Source organism: Oncorhynchus keta, chromosome 4 (genome assembly GCF_023373465.1).
Source record: "Oncorhynchus keta strain PuntledgeMale-10-30-2019 chromosome 4, Oket_V2, whole genome shotgun sequence".
NCBI lineage: Eukaryota > Metazoa > Chordata > Actinopteri > Salmoniformes > Salmonidae > Oncorhynchus > Oncorhynchus keta.
The window spans coordinates 85,219,299-85,233,630 of NC_068424.1; the positions used below are offsets into that span (position 1 = coordinate 85,219,299).

The 14,332-nt window shown below is 50.0% G+C and overlaps 1 protein-coding gene and 1 long non-coding RNA gene across 5 annotated transcripts in view; one reads left to right on the forward strand and one right to left on the reverse strand.

Annotated features, from left to right (window-relative positions):
- LOC127929758 (uncharacterized) overlaps positions 1 to 14,332 on the forward strand; it is a 54,703-nt gene that overhangs the window by 39,447 nt on the left and 924 nt on the right. The window lies entirely within an intron of this gene.
- LOC118381277 (probable ATP-dependent RNA helicase DDX41) overlaps positions 1 to 14,332 on the reverse strand; it is a 127,954-nt gene that overhangs the window by 38,526 nt on the left and 75,096 nt on the right.

Genomic DNA, 14,332 nt, shown 5'->3' on the forward strand with positions numbered 1-14,332 from the left:
ACACAGAGGAGGACTACCATCTTACTATCTGATAAACAACATATGCCATCTTACCAACTGATTAAGGGGATTTACAACCAGACTACCATCTTACTCACCAGAGGAGGGGTTGTTACAACCACCATTCTTGTTACTATCTGAGGAGGTTAAACCACTAACCAGAGGAGGGGCTGTTACTAACCAAGGAGGCTCTTACTAACTGAGGAGGGGTTGTTACTAACCATCTTACCTTGTTACTAACCAGAGGAGGGGTTGTTACTAACCAGAGGGTTATTTACTAACCAGAGGAGGAGGGGTTGTTACTAACAGAGGAGAGGGGTTGTTACTAACCAGAGGAGGGCTGTTACTAACCAGAGGAGGAGGAGTTGTTACTAACCAGAGGAGTTTGTTACTAACAGAGGAGTTGTTACTAGAGGAGGACACTACCAGAGGAGGAGGGTTGTTACTAACCAGAGGAGGAGGGGTTTGTTACCAACCAGAGGAAACCAGAGGAGGAGGGGTTGTTACTAACCAGAGGAGGAGTTGTTACTAACCAGAGGAGGAGGGTTGTTACCCAGAGGAGGGAGTTACTAACCGAAGGAGGGTTGTTACTAACCAGAGGAGGGGGTTGTTACTAACCAGAGGAGGGGTTGTTACTAACCAGAGGAGACACACTAACCAGAGGAGGGTTGTTACTAACCGAGGAGGGATTTGTTACACAACCAGAGGAGGGTTGTTACTAACCAGAGGAGGAGTTGTTAAACCAGAGGAGGGGGTTGTTACTAACCAGAGGATCTGTTACTAACCAGAGGAGGAGGGGCTGTTACTAACCAGAGGAGAGGGGCTGTTACTAACCAAGGAGGGGCTGTTACTAACCAGAGGAGAGGTTGTTACTAACCAGAGGAGGAGGGGTTGTTACTAACCAGAGGAGGAGGGGTTGTTACTAACCAGAGGAGGGGTTGTTACTAACCAGAGGAGGGGGGTTATTACTAACCAGAGGAGGGAGGGTTGTTACTAACCAGAGGAGGAGGGTTGTTACTAACCAGAGGAGGGTTGTTACTAACCAGGAGGAGAGGGTTGTTACTAACCAGAGGAGGAGAGGTTGTTACTAACCAGAGGAGGAGGGGTTGTTACTAACCAGAGGAGAGGAGGGTTGTTACTAACAGAGGAGGGGGTTGTTACTAACCAGAGGAGGGGTTGTTACTAACCAGGAGGAGGAGGGAGGGTTGTTACTAACCAGAGGAGGGCTGTTACTAACCAGAGGAGGGGCTGTTACTAACCAGAGGAGTTGTTACTAACCAGAGGAGGGGTTGTTACTAACCAGAGGAGGGGCTGTTACTAACCAGAGGAGAGGGGCTGTTACTAACCAGAGGAGAGGGGTTATTACTAACCAGAGGGAGGGTTGTTACTAACCAGAGGAGGAGTTGTTACTAACCAGAGGAGTTGTTACTAACCAGAGGAGGGGTTGTTTTAACCAGAGGAGGGGCTGTTACTAACCAGAGGAGGAGGGGTTGTTACTAACCAGAGGAGGAGGGTTGTTACTAACCAGAGGAGGAGGGTTGTTACTAACCAGAGGAGGGGTTGTTACTAACCAGAAGGAGGGGCTGTTACTAACCAGAAGGAGGAGGGTTGTTTACTAACCAGAGGAGGAGGGTTGTTACTAACCAGAGGAGGGGCTGTTACTAACCAGAGGAGGAGGGGTTGTTACTAACCAGAGGAGGGGCTGTTACTAACCAGAAGGAGAGGGTTGTTACTCACCAGAGGAGGAGGGTTGTTACTAACCAGAGGAGGGGCTGTTACTAACCGAGGAGGGAGAGGGCTGTTACTAACCAGAGGAGGGCTGTTACTAACCAGAGGAGGGCTGTTACTAACAGAGGAGGGTTGTTACCCCAGAGGAGGTTGTTACTAACCAGAGGGTTGTTACTAACCAGAGGAGGGGTTGTTACTAACCAGAGGAGGGGTTGTTACTAACCAGAGGAGGGGCTGTTACTAACCAGAGGAGGAGGGGCTGTTACTAACCAGAGGAGGGCTGTTACTAACCAGAGGAGGGCTGTTACTAACCAGAGGAGGGGCTGTTACTAACCAGAGGAGGGGGTTGTTACTCACCCAGAGGAGGGGGGTTGTTACTAACCAGAGGAGGGCTGTTACTCACCAGAGGAGGGGGGTGTTACTAACCAGAGGAGCTGACTAACCGGAGAGGAGGCTGTTACTAACCAGAGGAGGGTTATTTGTTACTAACCAGAGGAGGCTGTTACTAACCAGAGGGGAGGTTGTTACTAACCAGAGGAGGAGGCTGTTACTAACCAGAGGAGGGGTTGTTACTAACCAGAGGAGAGAGGGTTGTTACTAACCAGAGGAGGAGGGTTTGTTACTAACCAGAGGAGGAGGGTTGTTACTAACAGAGAGGAGGGGCTGTTACTAACCAGAGGAGGAGGGTTGTTACTAACCAGAGGAGGGGTTGTTACTAACCAGAGGAGGAGGGGGCTGTTACTAACCAGAGGAGGAGGGGTTGTTACTAACCAGAGGAGGAGGGGTGTTACTAACCCAGAGGAGGAGGGGTTGTTACTAACCAGAGGAGGAGGGGTGTTACTAACCAGAGGAGGAGGGGTTGTTACTAACCAGAGGAGGGGCTGTTACTCACCAGAGGAGGGGGGTTGTTACTAACCAGAGGAGGGGTTGTTACTAACCAGAGGAGGGCTGTTACTAACCAGAGGAGGGGTTGTTACTAACCAGAGGAGAGGGCTGTTACTAACCAGAGGAGGGGGTTGTTACTCACCAGAGGAGGGGGGGTTGTTACTAACCAGAGGAGAGGGGTTGTTACTAACCAGAGGATGAGGGGTTGTTACTAACCAGAGGATGAGGGGTTGTTACTAACCAGAGGATGAGGGGTTGTTACTAACCAGAGGAGGAGGGGTTGTTACTAACCAGAGGAGGGGGTTTGTTACTCACCAGAGGAGGAGGGGTTGTTACTCACCAGAGGAGGAGGGGTTGTTACTAACCAGAGGAGGAGGGGTTGTTACTAACCAGAGGAGGAGGGTTGTTACTAACCAGAGGAGGAGGGGTTGTTACTAACCAGAGGAGGAGGGGTTGTTACTAACCAGAGGAGGGGTTGTTACTAACCAGAGGAGGAGGGGTTGTTACTAACCAGAGGAGGGGGGTTGTTACTAACCAAGAGGGGCTGTTACTAACCAGAGGAGGGGTTGTTACTAACCAGAGGAGGGGTTGTTACTAACCAGAGGAGGGGTTGTTACTAACCAGAGGAGGGGCTGTTGTTACTAACCAGAGGAGGGGTTGTTACTAACCAGAGGAGGGGGTTGTTACTAACCAGAGGAGGGGGTTGTTACTAACCAGAGGAGGGGTTGTTACTAACCAGGGAGGGGTTGTTACTAACCAGAGGAGGGGGGTGTTACTAACCAGAGGAGGAGGGGCTGTTACTAACCAGGAGAGGGGCTGTTACTAACCAGAGGAGGGTTGTTACTAACCGGATGAGGGGTTGTTACTAACCAGAGGAGGAGGGGTTGTTACTAACCAGAGGAGGGGTTGTTACTAACCAGAGGAGAGGGGTCGTTACTAACCAGAGGAGGGGGTTGTTACTAACCAGAGGAGGAGGGGTGTTACTAACCAGAGGAGGAGGGGACTAACAAGAGGAGGGTTGTTACTAACCAGAGGAGGAGGGGTTGTTACTAACCAGAGGAGGGGGTTGTTACTCACCAGAGGAGGGGGTTGTTACTAACCAGAGGAGGAGGTTGTTACTAACCAGAGGAGGAGGGGTTGTTACTAACCAACCAGAGGAGGAGGGGTGTTACTAACAGAGAGGAGGGGTTGTTACTAACCAGAGGAGGAGGGGTTGTTACTAACCAGAGGAGGGGCTGTTACTCACCAGAGGAGGGGTTGTTACTAACCAGAGGAGGAGGGGTTGTTACTAACCAGAGGAGGAGGGGTTGTTACTAACCAGAGGAGGAGGGTTGTTACTAACCAGAGGAGGAGGGGTTGTTACTAACCAGAGGAGGAGGGGTTGTTACTAACCAGAGGAGGAGGGGTTGTTACTAACCAGAGGAGGAGGGGTTGTTACTAACCAGAGGAGGAGGGGTTGTTACTAACCAGAGGAGGGGCTGTTACTAACCAGAGGGGGGTTGTTACTAACCAGAGGAGGGGTTGTTACTAACCAGAGGAGGGGCTGTTACTAACCGAAGGAGGGGTTGTTACTAACCGAAGGAGGAGGACTAACCAGAGGGGGGCTGTTACTAACCAGAGGAGGGGCTGTTACTAACCAGAGGAGGGACTGTTACTAACCAGGAGGAGGGGCTGTTACTAACCAGAGGAGGGGGCTGTTACTAACCAGAGGAGGGGTTGTTACTAACCAGAGGAGGGGTTGTTACTAACCAGAGGAGGGGCTGTTACTAACCGGAGGAGGGGCTGTTACTAACCAGAGGATGAGGGGCTGTTACTAACCAGAGGATGAGGGGCTGTTTACTAACCAGAGGAGAGGGGTTGTTACTAACCAGAGGAGGAGGGGTTGTTACTAACCAGAGGAGGAGGGGTTGTTACTAACCAGAGGAGAGGGGTTGTTACTAACCAGAGGATGAGGGGTTGTTACTAACCAGAGGATGAGGGGGTTGTTACTAACCAGAGGAGGAGGGGTTGTTACTAACCAGAGGAGGAGGGTTGTTACTAACCAGAGGAGGAGGGGTTGTTACTAACCAGAGGAGGAGGGGTTGTTACTAACCAGAGGAGGAGGGGTTGTTACTAACCAGAGGAGGAGGGGTTGTTACTAACCAGAGGAGGAGGTTGTTACTAACCAGAGGAGGAGGGGCTTGTTACTAACCAGAGGAGGAGGGGTTGTTACTAACCAGAGGAGGAGGGGTTGTTACTAACCAGAGGAGGAGGGTTGTTACTAACCAGAGGAGGAGGGGTTGTTACTAACCAGAGGAGGAGGGGCTGTTACTAACCGGAGGAGGAGGGGCTGTTACTAACCAGAGGAGGAGGGGCTGTTACTAACCAGAGGAGGAGGGGCTGTTACTAACCAGAGGAGGAGGGTTGTTACTAACCAGAGGAGGAGGGAGGGGCTGTTACTAACCAGAGGAGGAGGGGCTGTTACTAACCAGAGGAGGGGTTGTTACTAACCAGAGGAGGGGTTGTTACTAACCAGAGGAGGAGGGTTGTTACTAACCAGAGGAGGAGGGGTTGTTACTAACCAGAGGAGGAGGGTTGTTACTAACCAGAGGAGGAGGGGTTGTTACTAACCAGAGGAGGAGGGGTTGTTACTAACCAGAGGAGGGGGGTTGTTACTAACCAGAGGAGGGGCTGTTACTAACCAGAGGAGGGGGTTGTTACTAACCAGAGGAGGAGGGGTTGTTACTAACCAGAGGAGGGGTTGTTACTAACCAGGGAGGAGGCTGTTACTAACCGAGGAGGAGGGGTTGTTACTAACCAGAGGAGGAGGGGTTGTTACTAACCAGAGGAGGGGGTTGTTACTAACCAGAGGAGGGGCTGTTACTAACCAGAGGAGGGGTTGTTACTAACCAGAGGAGGGGGTTGTTACTAACCAGAGGAGGGTTGTTACTAACCAGAGGAGGGGCTGTTACTAACCAGAGGAGGAGGGGTTGTTACTAACCAGAGGAGGAGGGGTTGTTACTAACCAGAGGAGGAGGGGTTGTTACTAACCAGAGGAGAGGGGTTGTTACTAACCAGAGGAGGAGGGGTTGTTACTAACCAGAGGAGGAGGGGTTGTTACTAACCAGAGGAGGAGGGGCTGTTACTAACCAGAGGAGGAGGGGCTGTTACTAACCAGAGGAGGAGGGGTTGTTACTAACCAGAGGAGGAGGGTTGTTACTAACCAGAGGAGGAGGGTTGTTACTAACCAGAGGAGGAGGGGTTGTTACTAACCAGAGGAGGGGTTGTTACTAACCAGAGGGGGGTTGTTACTAACCAGAGGAGGGGTTGTTACTAACCAGGAGGGGCTGTTAGAGGAGGGGCTGTTACTAACCAGAGGAGGGGCTGTTACTAACCAGAGGAGGGGCTTGTTACTAACCAGAGGAGGGGCTGTTACTAACCAGAGGAGGGGCTGTTACTAACCAGAGGAGGGTTGTTACTAACCAGAGGAGGAGGGGTTGTTACTAACCAGAGGAGGAGGGTTGTTACTAACCAGAGGAGGGGCTGTTACTAACTGGGGAGGGGTTGTTACTAACCAGAGGAGGAGGGGTTGTTACTAACCAGAGGAGGAGGGGTTGTTACTAACCAGAGGAGGAGGGTTGTTACTAACCAGAGGAGGGGTTGTTACTAACCAGAGGAGGAGGGGTTGTTACTAACCAGGAGGGGTTGTTACTAACCAGAGGGAGGGATTGTTACTAACCAGAGGAGGAGGGGTTGTTACTAACCAGAGGAGGAGGGGTTGTTACTAACCAGAGGAGGAGGGGTTGTTACTAACCAGAGGAGGAGGGGTTGTTACTAACCAGAGGAGGAGGGGTTGTTACTAACCAGAGGAGGAGGGGTTGTTACTAACCAGAGGAGGAGGGGTTGTTACTAACCAGAGGAGGAGGGGTTGTTACTAACCAGAGGAGGGGCTGTTACTAACCAGAGGGGGGGTTGTTACTAACCAGAGGAGGGGTTGTTACTAACCAGAGGAGGGGTTGTTACTAACCAAGGAGGGGCTTGTTACTAACCGAGAGGAGGGGTTGTTACTAACCAGAGGAGGAGGGGTTGTTACTAACCAGAGGAGGAGGGTTGTTACTAACCAGAGGAGGGGTTGTTACTAACCAGAGGAGGGGTTGTTACTAACCAGAGGAGGGGCTGTTACTAACCAGAGGAGGAGGTTGTTACTAACCAGAGGAGGGGTTGTTACTAACCGGAGGGGTTGTTACTAACCGGAGGAGGGGCTGTTACTAACCAGAGGAGAGGGGTTGTTACTAACCAGAGGAGGGGGTTGTTACTAACCAGAGGAGGAGGGGTTGTTACTAACCAGAGGACTAACCGGAGGAGGTTGTTACTAACCAGAGGACTAACAGAGGGGGTTGTTACTAACCAGAGGAGGGTTGTTACTAACCAGAGGGAGGGGTTGTTACTAACCAGAGGAGGAGGGGTTGTTACTAACCAGAGGAGGAGGGGTTGTTACTAACCAGAGGAGGAGGGGTTGTTACTAACCAGAGGAGGAGGGGTTGTTACTAACCAGAGGAGGAGGGGTTGTTACTAACCAGAGGAGGAGGGTTGTTACTAACCAGAGGAGGAGGGGTTGTTACTAACCAGAGGAGGAGGAGTTGTTACTAACCAGAGGAGGAGGGGTTGTTACTAACCAGAGGAGGAGGGTTGTTACTAACCAGAGGAGGAGGGTTGTTACTAACCAGAGGAGGAGGGGTTGTTACTAACCAGAGGAGGGGGGTTGTTACTAACCAGAGGAGGAGGGGTTGTTACTAACCAGAGGAGGAGGGGTTGTTACTAACCAGAGGAGGAGGGGTTGTTACTAACAGAGGAGGAGGGGTTGTTACTAACCAGAGGAGGAGGGTTGTTACTAACCAGAGGAGGAGGGGTTGTTACTAACCAGAGGAGGAGGTTGTTACTAACCAGAGGAGGGGTTGTTACTAACCAGAGGAGGAGGGGTTGTTACTAACCAGAGGAGGGGGTTGTTACTAACCAGAGGAGGGGGTTGTTACTAACCAGAGGAGGGGTTGTTACTAACCAGAGGAGGAGGGGTTGTTACTAACCAGAGGAGGAGGGGTTGTTACTAACCAGAGGAGGAGGGGTTGTTACTAACCAGAGGAGGGGGTTGTTACTAACCAGAGGAGGAGGGTTTTTACTAACCAGAGGAGGGGGGGCTGTTACTAACCAGAGGAGGGGTTGTTACTAACCAGAGGAGGAGGGGTTGTTACTAACCAGAGGGAGGGGCTGTTACTAACCAGAGGAGGGGCTGTTACCCAGAGGAGGGGCTGTTACTAACCAGAGGAGGGGCTGTTACTAACCAGAGGAGGGGCTGTTACTAACCAGAGGAGGGGTTGTTACTAACCAGAGGAGGGGCTGTTACTAACCAGAGGAGGGGCTGTTACTAACCAGAGGAGGGGTTGTTACTAACCAGAAGGAGGAGGGGGGCTGTTACTAACCAGGAGGGAGGGGTTGTTTACTAACCAGAGGAGGAGGGGTTGTTACTAACCAGAGGAGGGGGTTGTTACTAACCAGAGGAGGGGTTGTTACTAACCAGAGGAGAGGGGTTGTTACTAACCAGAGGAGGAGGGGTTGTTACTAACCAGAGGAGGAGGCTGTTACTAACCAGAGGAGGAGGGGCTGTTACTAACCAGAGGAGGAGGGGCTGTTACTAACCAGAGGAGGGGCTGTTACTAACCAGAGGAGGGGGGTGTTACTAACCAGAGGAGGGGTTGTTACTAACCAGAGGAGGGTTGTTAGTAACCAGAGGAGGAGGGTTGTTACAACCAGAGGAGGAGGGGCTGTTACTAACCAGAGGAGGTTGTTACTAACCAGAGGAGGGGTTGTTACTAACCAGAGGAGGGGTTGTTACTAACCAGAGGAGGGGGTTGTTACTAACCAGAGGAGGGGTTGTTACTAACCGGAGGAGGGGTTGTTACTAACCAGAGGAGGGGTTGTTACTAAACAGAGGAGGGGTTGTTACTAACCGGAGGAGGGTTGTTACTAACCGGAGGAGGGGGTTGTTACTAACCAGGAGGACTAACCAGAGGAGGAGGGGTTGTTACTCACCAGAGGAGGAGGGGTTGTTACTAACTAGAGGAGGAGGGGTTGTTACTAACCAGAGGAGGAGGGGTTGTTACTAAACAGAGGGGTTGTTACTAAACAGAGGAGGAGGGTTGTTACTAAACAGAGGAGGGGGTGTTACTAACCAGAGGAGGGGTTGTTACTAACCAGAGGAGGAGTTGTTACTAAACAGAGGAGGAGAGGAGGGTTGTTACTAAACAGAGGAGGGGGTTGTTACTAAACAGAGGAGGGGGGGTTGTTACTAAACAGAGGAGGGGGGGTTGTTACTAAACAGAGGAGGGGGGGTTGTTACTAACCAGAGGAGGGGTTGTTACTAACCAGAGGAGGGGTTGTTACTAACCAGAGGAGGGGCTGTTACTAACCAGAGGAGGGGCTGTTACTAACCAGAGGAGGGGTTGTTACTAACCGGAGGAGGGGTCTTCTGTAGACACTCCAGCAGGTAAACCATCTTAGCCTCTTCCTTCACATACTCCACTTCCTGAAATTCAATCATCAATGTAAGCATTATAATAATAAATATATAAAAAAGTCAATTTGCAGTCAGTGGCAAAAGTACACAAAACCTATTTCATTTACGATATTCCTGTGAAAACCTGCTTTAAAGAAAGTTATTAGTGTGCGTCCCAAATTGTACCCTACTCCCCATATAGTACACTACTTTAGACCAGACAGGGCACTACTTTAGGCCAGGCAGGGCACTACTTTAGGCCAGGCAGGGCACTACTTTAGGCCAGGCAGGGCACTACTTTAGGCCAGGCAGGGCACTACTTTAGGCCAGGCAGGGCACTACTTTAGGCCAGGCAGGGCACTACTTTAGGCCAGGCAGCGCACTACTTTAGGCCAGGCAGGGCACTACTTTAGGCCAGGCCAGGGCACTACTTTAGGCCAGGCAGGGCACTACTTTAGGCCAGGCAGGGCACTACTTTGGCCAGGCAGGGCACTACTTTGGGCCAGGCAGGGGCACTACTTTAGGCCAGGCAGGGCACTACTTTAGGCCAGGCAGGGCACTACTTTAGGCCAGGCAGGGCACTACTTTAGACCAGGCAGTGCACTACTTTAAACCAGGCAGGCGCTACTTTAAACCAGGCAGGGCGCTACTTTAAACCAGGCAGTACTACTTTAAACCAGGCAGTGCACTACTTTAGACCAGGCAGGGTACTACCTAGACCAGGTCGTATAGAGAAGAAGGTGCTACAGTATTTGGGAGGGATATTTTTCTGCTGGTGTGTTGTACCTGAATGGCGTCCAGGCTGGCAGCGCCGCCATTGCCCGTTGATGGTGATAGGTTTTGACCAGGGCACTCTTGGCAAAGTTCTGGATCTTCTTAGGCATGGTGGCACTGAACAGAAGAGTTTGTCTCTGGCCCTGCAAATCAAATCAAATCGGATTCACACGTGCTGAATACAGCAGGTATAGACAGAACTTAGTGTAAAAAATAATAATAAGGAAATAGAAAATAAAAGTAACAAATAATTTTAAGAGCAGCAGTAAAAATAACAATAGAGAAGGCTATATACAGGGGATACCAGTACAGAGTCAATGTGGAGGCTATATACAGGGGTACCAGTACAGAGTCAATGTGGAGGCTATATACAGGGGATACCAGTACAGAGTCAATGTGGAGGCTATATACAGGGGTACCGGTACAGAGTCAATGTGGAGGCTATATACAGGGTATTACGGTACAGAGTCAATGTGGAGGCTATATACAGGGATACCAGTACAGAGTCAATGTGGAGGCTATATACAGGGGTACCGGTACAGAGTCAATGTGGAGGCTATATACAGGGGTACCAGTACAGAGTCAATGTGGAAGCTATATACAGGGGTACCGGTACAGAGTCAATGTGGAGGCTATATACAGGGGTACCGGTACAGAGTCAATGTGGAGGCTATATACAGGGGTACCGGTACAGAGACAATGTGGAGGCTATATACAGGGGTACCGGTACAGAGTCAATGTGGAGGCTATATACAGGGGTACCGGTACAGAGACAATGTGGAGGCTATATACAGGGGTACCGGTACAGAGACAATGTGGAGGCTATATACAGGGGTACCGGTACAGAGTCAATGTGGAGGCTATATACAGGGGTACCAGTACAGAGTCAATGTGGAGGCTATATACAGGGGTACCGGTACAGAGTCAATGTGGAGGCTATATACAGGGGTACCAGTACAGAGTCAATGTGGAGGCTATATACAGGGGTACCGGTACAGAGTCAATGTGGAGGCTATATACAGGGGTACCAGTACAGAGTCAATGTGGAGGCTATATACAGGGGTACCAGTACAGAGTCAATGTGGAGGCTATATATAGGGGTACCGGTACAGAGTCAATGTGGAGGCTATATACAGGGGTACCGGTACAGAGTCAATGTGGAGGCTATATACAGGGGGTACCGGTACAGAGTCAATGTGGAGGCTATATACAGGGGTACCAGTACAGAGTCAATGTGGAGGCTATATACAGGGGTACCGGTACAGAGTCAATGTGGAGGCTATATACAGGGGGTACCGGTACAGAGTCAATGTGGAGGCTATATACAGGGGTACCGGTACAGAGTCAATGTGGAGGCTATATACAGGGGTACCGGTACAGAGTCAATGTGGAGGCTATATACAGGGGGTACCGGTACAGAGTCAATGTGGAGGCTATATACAGGGGTACCGGTACAGAGTCAATGTGGAGGCTATATACAGGGGTACAGAGTCAATGTGGAGGCTATATACAGGGGTACAGAGTCAATGTGGAGGCTATATACAGGGGTACAGAGTCAATGTGGAGGCTATATACAGGGGTACAGAGTCAATGTGGAGGCTATATACAGGGGTACCGGTACAGAGTCAATGCGGAGGCTATATACAGGGGGTACCGATACAGAGTCAATGTGGAGGCTATATACAGGGTGTACCGGTACAGAGTCAGTGTGGAGGCTATATACAGGGAATACCGGTACAGAGTCAATGTGGAGGCTATATACAGGGGTACCGATACAGAGTCAATGTGGAGGCTATATACAGGGTGTACCGATACAGAGTCAATGTGGAGGCTATATACAGGGGTACCGATACAGAGTCAATGTGGAGACTATATACAGGGTGTGCCGATACAGAGTCAATGTGGAGGCTATATACAGGGTGTACCGATACAGAGTCAATGTGGAGGCTATATACAGGGTGTACCGATACAGAGTCAATGTGGAGGCTATATACAGGGTACCGGTAGAGTCAATGTGGAGGCTATATACAGGGTGTACCGGTACAGAGTCAATGTGGAGGCTATATACAGGGGTACCAGTACAGAGTCAATGTGGAGGCTATATACAGGGGTACCGGTACAGAGTCAATGTGGAGGTTATATACAGGGGTACGGTACAGAGTCAATGTGGAGGCTATATACAGGGGTACGGTACAGAGTCAATGTGGAGGCTATATACAGGGGTACCGGTACAGAGTCAATGTGGAGGCTATATACAGGGGTACCGGTACAGAGTCAATGTGGAGGCTATATACAGGGTACCACCGGTAGAGTCAATGTGGAGGCTATATACAGGGTGTACCGATACAGAGTCAATGTGGAGGCTATATACAGGGTGTACCGATACAGAGTCAATGTGGAGGCTATATACAGGGGTACCGATACAGAGTCAATGTGGAGGCTATATACAGGGGTACCGATACAGAGTCAATGTGGAGGCTATATACAGGGGTACCGATACAGAGTCAATGTGGAGGCTATATACAGGGGTACCGATACAGAGTCAATGTGGAGGCTATATACAGGGGTATTACGGTACAGAGTCAATGTGGAGGCTATATACAGGGGTACCCGATACAGAGTCAATGTGGAGGCTATATACAGGGGTACCGATACAGAGTCAATGTGGAGGCTATATACAGGGGGTACCGATACAGAGTCAATTTGGAGGCTATACAGGGGAACCGGTACAGAGTCAATGTGGAGGCTATATACAGGGCATTTGCAGTAGAGTCAATGTGGAGGCTATATACAGGGTATTACGGTACAGAGTCAATGTGGAGGCTATATACAAGGGTACCGGTACAGAGTCAATGTGGAGGCTATATACAAGGGTACCGGTACAGAGTCAATGTGGAGGCTATATACAGGGGTACCGGTAGAGTCAATGTGGAGGCTATATACAGGGTGTACCGATACAGAGTCAATGTGGAGGCTATATACAGGGGTACCGATACAGAGTCAATGTGGAGGCTATATACAAGGGGTACCGGTACAGAGTCAATGTGGAGGCTATATACAGGGGTACCGGTAGAGTCAATGTGGAGGCTATATACAGGGTGTACCGATACAGAGTCAATGTGGAGGCTATATACAGGGGTACCGATACAGAGTCAATGTGGAGGCTATATACAGGGGTACCGATACAGAGTCAATGTGGAGGCTATATACAGGGGTACTGGTACAGAGTCAATATGGAGGCTATATACAGGGGTACCCGATACAGAGTCAATGTGGAGGCTATATACAGGGGTACCGATACAGAGTCAATGTGGAGGCTATATACAGGGGTACCGGTACAGAGTCAATGTGGAGGCTATATACAGGGGTACCAGTACAGAGTCAATGTGGAGGATATATACAGGGGTACGGTACAGAGTCAATGTGGAGGCTATATACAGGGGTACCGGTAGAGTCAATGTGGAGAGCTATATACAGGGTGTACCCGATACAGAGTCAATGTGGAGGCTATATACAGGGGTACATTACAGAGTCAATGTGGAGGAGCTATATACAGGGGTACCGGTACAGAGTCAATGTGGAGGTTATATACAGGGGTACCCCGGTACAGAGTCAATGTGGAGGCTATATACAGGAGGTATTACGGTAGAGAGTCAATGTGGAGGCTATATACAGGGTACCGGTACAGAGTCAATGTGGAGGCTATATACAGGGGGTACCGGTACAGAGTCAATGTGGAGGCTATATACAGGGGTACCGGTACAGAGTCAATGTGGAGGTTATATACAGGGTACCGGTACAGAGTCAATGTGGAGGCTATATACAGGGTATTACGGTAGAGTCAATGTGGAGGCTATATACAGGGGTACCGGTACAGAGTCAATGTGGAGGCTATATACAGGGGTACCGGTACAGAGTCAATGTGGAGGCTATATACAGGGGGTACCGGTACAGAGTCAATGTGGAGGTTATATACAGGGGTACCGGTACAGAGTCAATGTGGAGGCTATATACAGGGTATTACGGTAGAGAGTCATGGGTGATGTTAAAAGCATTGCTGTTTGGTTCAGTAAGAAAACATTGTTAGTTAGAAAACATAGTTAGAAAACATACCACTAGTCTTCACTACACAGAAAGAGTGATATGTTGTAATGTGTTCAGGAGCGTCTGGGGTTAAAAATGCCCCCTCGTGTCCAGAACTGGTTCAAACCAGTTTGTATCCATACCTTAAAGTAGGAGAAGATAGTTCTGATGTCTTCTTGACCCATGTCTATCATTCGGTCAGCCTGCGTCTAGAGCCAGATAGCGACGAATGTCCAGACTGATCATCTTCTTCTGCAACAGGTCCATCAGACGGCCGGGGTCGCCACCATCATGTGAGACACCACTACAAAACACAGAAGTTCAACAGGGTCA